We start from the raw sequence: 7,384 nt of genomic DNA on the forward strand, positions 1-7,384 counted from the left end.
AGTGAGTTCCAGGACAGCCAGGGCTATACAGAGAAACCCTGTATCGAAAATCCTCCCCCTAAAACAAACAAAACAAAACAAAAATGTAACTCACCCATGATTCTGTGGCTTAGCTATCACTTCACACAGGAGGCTACACTTACCACCAATGATTAGTAGGTTTTCTAACTCCACCTTAAAAAAAAAAAAAAACTTAACTTACATCCTGAAAGTTCTGATTGTCTACAATCTTTCACTGAGTCTCTGTTTGTCTTGCTAATCGCTGGATTCCCAACGTTTGAATTTTATCTTCACAGGGGTAGTCGGCCCCATCAGGACAGTACCTTCTGCACTCCTGAAGCATCCGCAGGGCCTAGCACAGCTTGGTCCCCTTTCTCCTTTGGCATCTTATTTCCTCCCTTGGTGTCAAGCACATCTCCACCTCTGATCTGCTTTCTCAGCTCTGACTGAGTCTCTCCTCTCCCCTCCCCCCATCTCCTTTTGTTTCAGCCTTATGAGCACATTGAGCCCCTCTCTGCCACGGATATTTATGTAGACAGTGTTTTTTCATTGATAGGGAATCTTGTTACATTTCTAAAAAGTGTTCCCTTGGTAGAGCGTGCCTGCCGGAGCATGCTTGTGGAGGTCAGAAGACAACCTGTGGGAGTCAGTTCTCTCCTTCCACCAGGTGGGTCCCAGGAATTGAACTCAGGTCATCAGACCAGGTGACGGGTGCCTCTACCCTCTGAGTCATCTTCCTCCAGGCCCCTGACATAGGATCTTACTAGGAATTCCAGTTTGGCTTGAAACTTGTTCATGTTGCCCAAGACCACCTTGGATTTTTGCCCTGCCTCCACCTTCTGAGTGCTGGGATTACATGCATGTCCTCCCACATCTGGCTCCACTGTGGGATTTTTGTGATCCCTAAAGTCATCTGCCCCAGATCTTCACAAAGATCTGTTGGGGCTTGGTCTGGTGCTGTGTATACACACGTTATATTCTCTACTCCAAGATCCGGCTTCCCCCAGAGGAGAGAATTCTCATAGACACCAGCCTTGGTTATGTAAACCTTGCTCCCCAGTTTAAAGTTAATTGGTTAATAAAATGCTAGAGCCTGCCATTGGGTAGTAGAGAGAGGGGGAGGACTTGAGAATGGAGTGAGGCATCTCAGGAGACCAGAAGAGGAAGGAGGAAGGAGGAAGGAGCCACCGGGAGAGGATAAGGTCACCATGAGGCCAGATGGATCATGAGCACGTGGCCAGGAGAAATGAAACCTGGGAATGACTCAGGCGAGACTCAAGCAGCAAGTAACAAGTCGCCTATGGCTGGAAAGTAAGTTACAATAGCTCACAGCCTGCCCAAAGCTAGGCTTTGTAAATAAAATAACAGGCCTGTGTGCCTTTTATACAGGCTAGCTAGAATAGTAACTCATTTTGACATAAGCCTCGCTAAATGAGACACGGCTCAAATGTCATGTTCTGGGAGAAGCTTCCCAGACCCTTTTCCCAGGAAGGTCTCTTTCTATTCATTCTATCATGCTAACCCAGGCACTAGTTACTTTTGGTAGCCGTGACCAAGCAGTGACCTTGGCTAACAACACAAAGAAGGAAGGATTTTCCTTGGCTCCGTTTCAAGGGGTCTGGTCCTTGCTTGCTTGACCCCATGTACTTGGGCAGAGCGTCATGGCAGCAGGAACAGGAGTCAAAAGCAGGCACCAGGTGCCACCTCCTAAGCCACTCCCAAGGATCTACTTCCTCCGACTGGGCCTACTTCCTAAAGTTTCTAATCAGGAACCCTGGCATCAGGAACAAGACAATAATTCAATATATAAACCCATGGGGACATTTACATCCAAACCGTGGTACATTCCTCCGTCATCCTCTCAGTATCCCTTACTATTTGAAATCATATGAACTTACCCGGTCACTGTCTGCCCCCCCCCCCCAGTAACGCCCACAGCAGACCTCACCTGTCATAATTACCATGACAATTCCATCACTCAAAGCTGTACCTTGGTCCATGCAGGTACTCAGAACAAAAGGGCTGATGGACTTGTTGAATGAGCAAACAAAACGACCGGAAACGTTCATAGTTGATGTTTTATGGGCGTTTGTTTGCCTCATCAGATTCACGGCCCATCTCTGAGCAGCAGACACAGGACCTGCGAAGGCCATGACAGGTTCACACAGCTCCTGGGGCACACAGCAAACCCAGACTGTGAGGAGTGGCCATGAACGAACCTGAAACACTGGGCTTTTGATCAAACACTGTGTATTAAGCATGTTTATCATCACTATTTTCCATTTGAAATACTCAGAAAATGAGGCTAAAAAGATTCTTTCTTTCTTTCTTTCTTTCTTTCTTTCTTTCTTTCTTTCTTTCTTTCTTTCTTTCTCTTCTTTTCTTCCTCCTCCTCCTCCTCCTCCTCCTNTCTCTCTCTCTCTCTCTCTCTCTCTCTCTCTCTCTCTCTCTCTCTCTCTCTCTTCCTTTCTTGTTCCTGCCCAGGAGTCTTGGAACGGAGTCTCTTGAAGCCAACTCAAGTTTTTAAAACTTGGTAAGTGGACAAGGATGACCTTGAATTCCTCATGCTTCTGACCCCACATCCTGAATGCTGAGATGACAGAATAAAAGAACGTTCTAAAGGCACAGAGCCACAAAAACTAAAAGAACTCTGAAGGAAATCAAGAGCAGACACTAGCCTTCAGGCGCCGTGGGAAGATGGACGGAGAAGAGATGCAAATCCAGTATTTCCTTGGGGCTGTCAGTGAAAGATGCACTGAGCAGCCAGATCCCAGAAAACTGGGTCACGGATACAGGAGATTGCTGACAGCAGGGGGAGGACATGGAATGTAAATCGGGGAAAGGTTACAAGTTTGGGAAATGAGCCTCCACTCCAGGTCACTGCCCCTCAGCTGAGCAGTCAGCCATTGTCCCAGGAGGGTTGGACTGCAGGGTGAGCAAGCAGAGGTCCCAGAGGCGAGCAAGAGAAAGAAGGGTCTCAGAAGGGGTTTCTCTGGGGAAAACCCAAGGGCATAACCTCACAGACCAGGCTGGCTTGAAGTTCATAAACTGACAGAATCGAGTCAAATTTGTTTCATGTTCAAACACATACGGACAAAAGAGCCATTACCAGTAGTCAGCATTGGTGGCCATGCCTTTAACCCCAGTGCTAGGGAGCAGAGGCAGGCCTGGTCTATAGAATGATCTCTTGAGTTCGACGTTGGCCTGGTCTACAGAGTGCATTCCAGCTTAGCTATTTATTTATTTATTTGACACAGGATCTCACTGTGCATTTCTAGCTATCCTAGAATTCACAGTGTAGACCAGGCTGGCTTCAGATTCACAGAGATCTGTCTGACTCTGATTCCCAAGGGCTAGGATTAAAGAAAGGTATATGCCACTGTGTAGAGCCTTTAAAATGAGCTTTCAAGTTAACGACCAGAGTCACGGGTGTGACTGTGGCCTCTCCACACACATGGGACAATGTGACGTGTTCTTCCTCTACTGTGCTGCCCTTCATCTCTGCCATAGATCCTTCCCACCCCTGTTCTCACGTCACTTGTCACATGTCTGTTAGCTTCTCTTCCCTCTCCAACCCTAAAGATGTAAGTAATCTCTTCCACATCATGTAGACACAACGTAAAGTGACAGTCTGGGGTCACAGCTAAGTGACCAGGTAACTACCTCCCACACAAGACGCCTTGGGCTTAGCCCTAAGCACCATGACAGGACAATATGCATTAATTATATGCAAATAACAAACAAAATACATGGCTTTATATAGGGGACTCAAGCATTATAGATGTTAGCATCCACAGGGGACTTCTGGAATCGATCCTCTGGTAACAGGGGGTGCTATGTAAACAAAGAACCTTACCCCATAAGGCTGTTGAGTGACAGACACTTTTCCAGTAACAAGCAACTAACCAGTAAATATTTTTGATATAACAATATATTGAGGCAGCAGGAAAGAAAAAAATTGGGGTGCTGGTTTAATGCAGGGATGCTGTTGCAGCCAACAGACGGAAATCAACAGAGAATAGCTGGCGCCAGCATATGTTCAGTAACTGCTTCAGAGGCATCTCGCTGAACTAAGGTCTCTCACTTTCTGTGAGAACAAAAGTGAGATTATTTGCCCATTGTATTCACAGTTACCCTGATGCAGCAAAAGCCACAGAAAGTAAAGAGAGCTCAGGGTGTTTCAGCCACATCGACGGAAGCAGCTCACAGAGCAGACTGTGGTAGCGCGCCCACCACGCCTGCAAAGAACAGAGGTTGGCAAAGCAGCAAAACTCATTAGTTTTCATCAACTCCCTGCCCCTTGGAGGCAGGGTCTCACTCTGTAGTCTGGGCTGGCCTGGAACGATGTAGCCCAGGTTACCTCCTTCCTCCCAGGTGCTGGAATGGAAGAGGTATGCACCGGCTGCTTTTTATTGAATCTTAACCCTGAGTCTACCTTTTTTAAATATTCTGGGTGATGGAGTGAGATGTGATAGAAGGGATTGCTGCCTCTTGAGGAAGGTCCTTGAGCACACTCAAACTGAAGGTTAAACTGTTTAATGCATAGTGTGATCTTTTAACTTGAACTTTAACTTGAAACCTGATAGACGGGATATGGGCACTCAGACCTGGGTCACAAGCCAAAGGAAGCAAGTTTGTCATCTCAAGTAAAAACAAGGGACACTATTTGTTGCTGAAAGGCTAAAAAATGTCTTTTCTGGGAGAAACCAGAAAACTTTTATGTCTCCTACAGTGAGTTTAGGTTTCCTACTATCTTAAAGTTTTGATTACTTTTTTTTTTTTTAAGATTTATTTATTTATTATATGTAAGTACACTGTAGCTGTCTTCAGACACTCCAGAAGAGGGAGTCAGATCTTGTTACGGATGGTTGTGAGCCACCATGTGGTTGCTGGGATTTGAACTCTGGACCTTAGGAAGAGCAGTCGGGTGCTCTTACCCACTGAGCCATCTCACCAGCCCTTGATTACTTTTTTAAAAAAGGAAATCAATGATTTAACAAGTGATTTTTTTTAATGCCATATTTTGGAAGATTTGCATTCTTCATTTCCCAAAAGACAAATGGAAGATATTGTCCTGTGGAGTTCAAAATGACCTGGTGGTTTGTTTTTTTTGTTTGTTTTGGTTTGGTTTTTTGGTTTTTTTTCGAGACAGGGTTTCTCTGTATAACTCTGGCTGTCCTGGAACTCACTTTGTAGACCAGGCTGGCCTTGAACTCAGAAATCCGCCAGCCTCTGCCTCCGGAGTGCTGAGATTAAAGGCGTGTGCCACCACGCCCAGCAGACCTGGTGGGTTTTAACACCAGGGGACAAAAGTTCTTTCGTAGGGTTCAGGTTTCCCCCTGTGTACTAACCTTTAGGAAGCCGTGAGCTGAAAGGCTGAGAGACACTAATGTTTCCGATCCCCCATCAGTACTGACATTTCAGTACTGGGTGACTTCAGCCCCAACAGCATATTATAATACAGAGTGCCGAAGCAAATTCACACATGTACATACAACATATATCACACATACATATCATACAGACACTTACTAAAGCAATGCCACTCTTCTGGCTAAGTTTTTTGATTTGGAAAATACTCTTCATCAAATTATTTTAGAGTGACCTGTTTATTATTATTATAAAATGAATGAATATTTGGAACACTGTGCTTTTCATTTCTAACACGATATATAAGTATAACTCATGTAAACAAAATTTCTAGGCTGGAGTACAGGAAGGGAACAGGGAGGGAGGGGTGGACGGAGGAGATGGGGAGGAAGAGGAGAAAGGAAGGGGAGGAGATGACAAAAAGCCTTCTTTTGGGCCTCAGTGATCTTCAAGATTGTAAAGGGGAACCAAGAACAAAAATATTGAGCATTGTGAACTGTAAGAGACCCAGAGGGAAATAAACAGGAAACTGTAAGGAGAATCGAAAGTAGTTCGCTCTATAATAGTTGCTCTTTTTTTTTTTTTTTTTTTTGAGATAGTGTCCTGGCTAACTTGGAACTCACTTTATAAGAACCAAGCTGGCCTCAGACTCTCAGGAAGCCACCCATCTCTGCCACTGGGGTGCTGGAATCAAGACGTGCGTGCCACCATGCCCTGACCTGTATTTCAATTTTCAAATTTAGGTTGTATGTGCTTTGGTGTTTGGGTTGCATGGATGTCTGTGTACCGTGTGTGTGTGTGTGTGTGTGTGTGTGTGTGTGTGTGTGTGTGCCTGGTGCTTGCTCACAGAGGGTGATGCATGCCTCGGGACTAGTGTTACAGAGGGTTGTGAGCTGCTAGGTGAGCACTGGGATTTAGCCCAGGCCGTGTAGAAGAGTATATAGCACTCTTAACCACTTAGCTAGCTCCAAATAAATGTCCTCCTTTATGTAAACATTATAGGATCGTCTCAATTCCTTCTGTAAGCTTTCTCCTCCTTACCGGAAGAAAGTGGGATCATCCTGGGAAATTGGATGCCCAAAGGGAGCTAAGTGGGTGGGGTGGGGGAGGGTGGGGTGGGTTGAGTACGTGTATAGAAGGTTCACGAGCTTGAACCCTGAGTCAGAAGCATTGAAAACGCTTACTCAGCCCATCAGACTGGCTTCGGCTAGGGCTGTTCCTCAGCCCTGTTTATCTCTTTCTCACACTGAGGTCCAGTCAGAAACCAGAGTGTCCAGACTGCCTTCCGAAAGGCTCCTAACCCCACCCAGCACCCTGAAGCCTTCGGAGGGTGGGAGAGAGACACCTGACCACAGAGCTACCCTTGTTATGGAAAGCTCTCAGAGAGATGGCCTCTCCTACTCCAAGTTTCCGGAATGCCAATCCCTAGACACTCACAGGAGGGCAGGAGATGCCCAGTGTGGTTCGTGGCTCAGAAGAAATCTGGCACCGGGATGGGGAAATAGGGCAGATCCAAATCTACCTTTTACATGCCAGAGTCACCGGCCAAGTCCGCTATCAAGCCTCAAGAGGAAGACACTCAAGAAATCTGTTTTCCAGATTTTTTTTTTTTTTGGCTGCCTATCATTATATTTTACTGTTAATTACTAGTGCATCTAAAATGCGACTTGGATAAATATTGTGACTTGTCGTCTCAGCATGTTAACAAGTTCTAAGTATAATCTGACTATGTTCTTCTGACTCACCAGTAATAGCGCTTGCTTCAAGTCCTCCCTTAACCTTGCCCCAGTCCTTCCGAAGTCCCCGTCCGACACACCTTCTGTTATTTTGGTAGCCCTGTTCCCTTTCTTTTCTAGAACCTACAGATGATGAATTGATTTGCAGGTTTATGTGTTTAACATCTCTTTCCCTAATTGGTTGTGAAAATCACAGGAGCTATCAAGGACAAGAAGCTATGTTGTGTTTTAAAACGGGCGTGGTGGTGCACGCCTTTGATCTCAGCACTGGGGAGGCA

The 7,384-nt window shown here is 45.7% G+C and overlaps 1 protein-coding gene across 2 annotated transcripts in view; it reads right to left on the reverse strand.

Annotated features, from left to right (window-relative positions):
- Positions 1-7,384, reverse strand: part of Mypn (myopalladin) — an 88,443-nt gene that overhangs the window by 55,980 nt on the left and 25,079 nt on the right. The window lies entirely within an intron of this gene.

The sequence above is a fragment of the Mus pahari genome, chromosome 9 (assembly GCF_900095145.1).
Source record: "Mus pahari chromosome 9, PAHARI_EIJ_v1.1, whole genome shotgun sequence".
Classification (NCBI taxonomy): domain Eukaryota; kingdom Metazoa; phylum Chordata; class Mammalia; order Rodentia; family Muridae; genus Mus; species Mus pahari.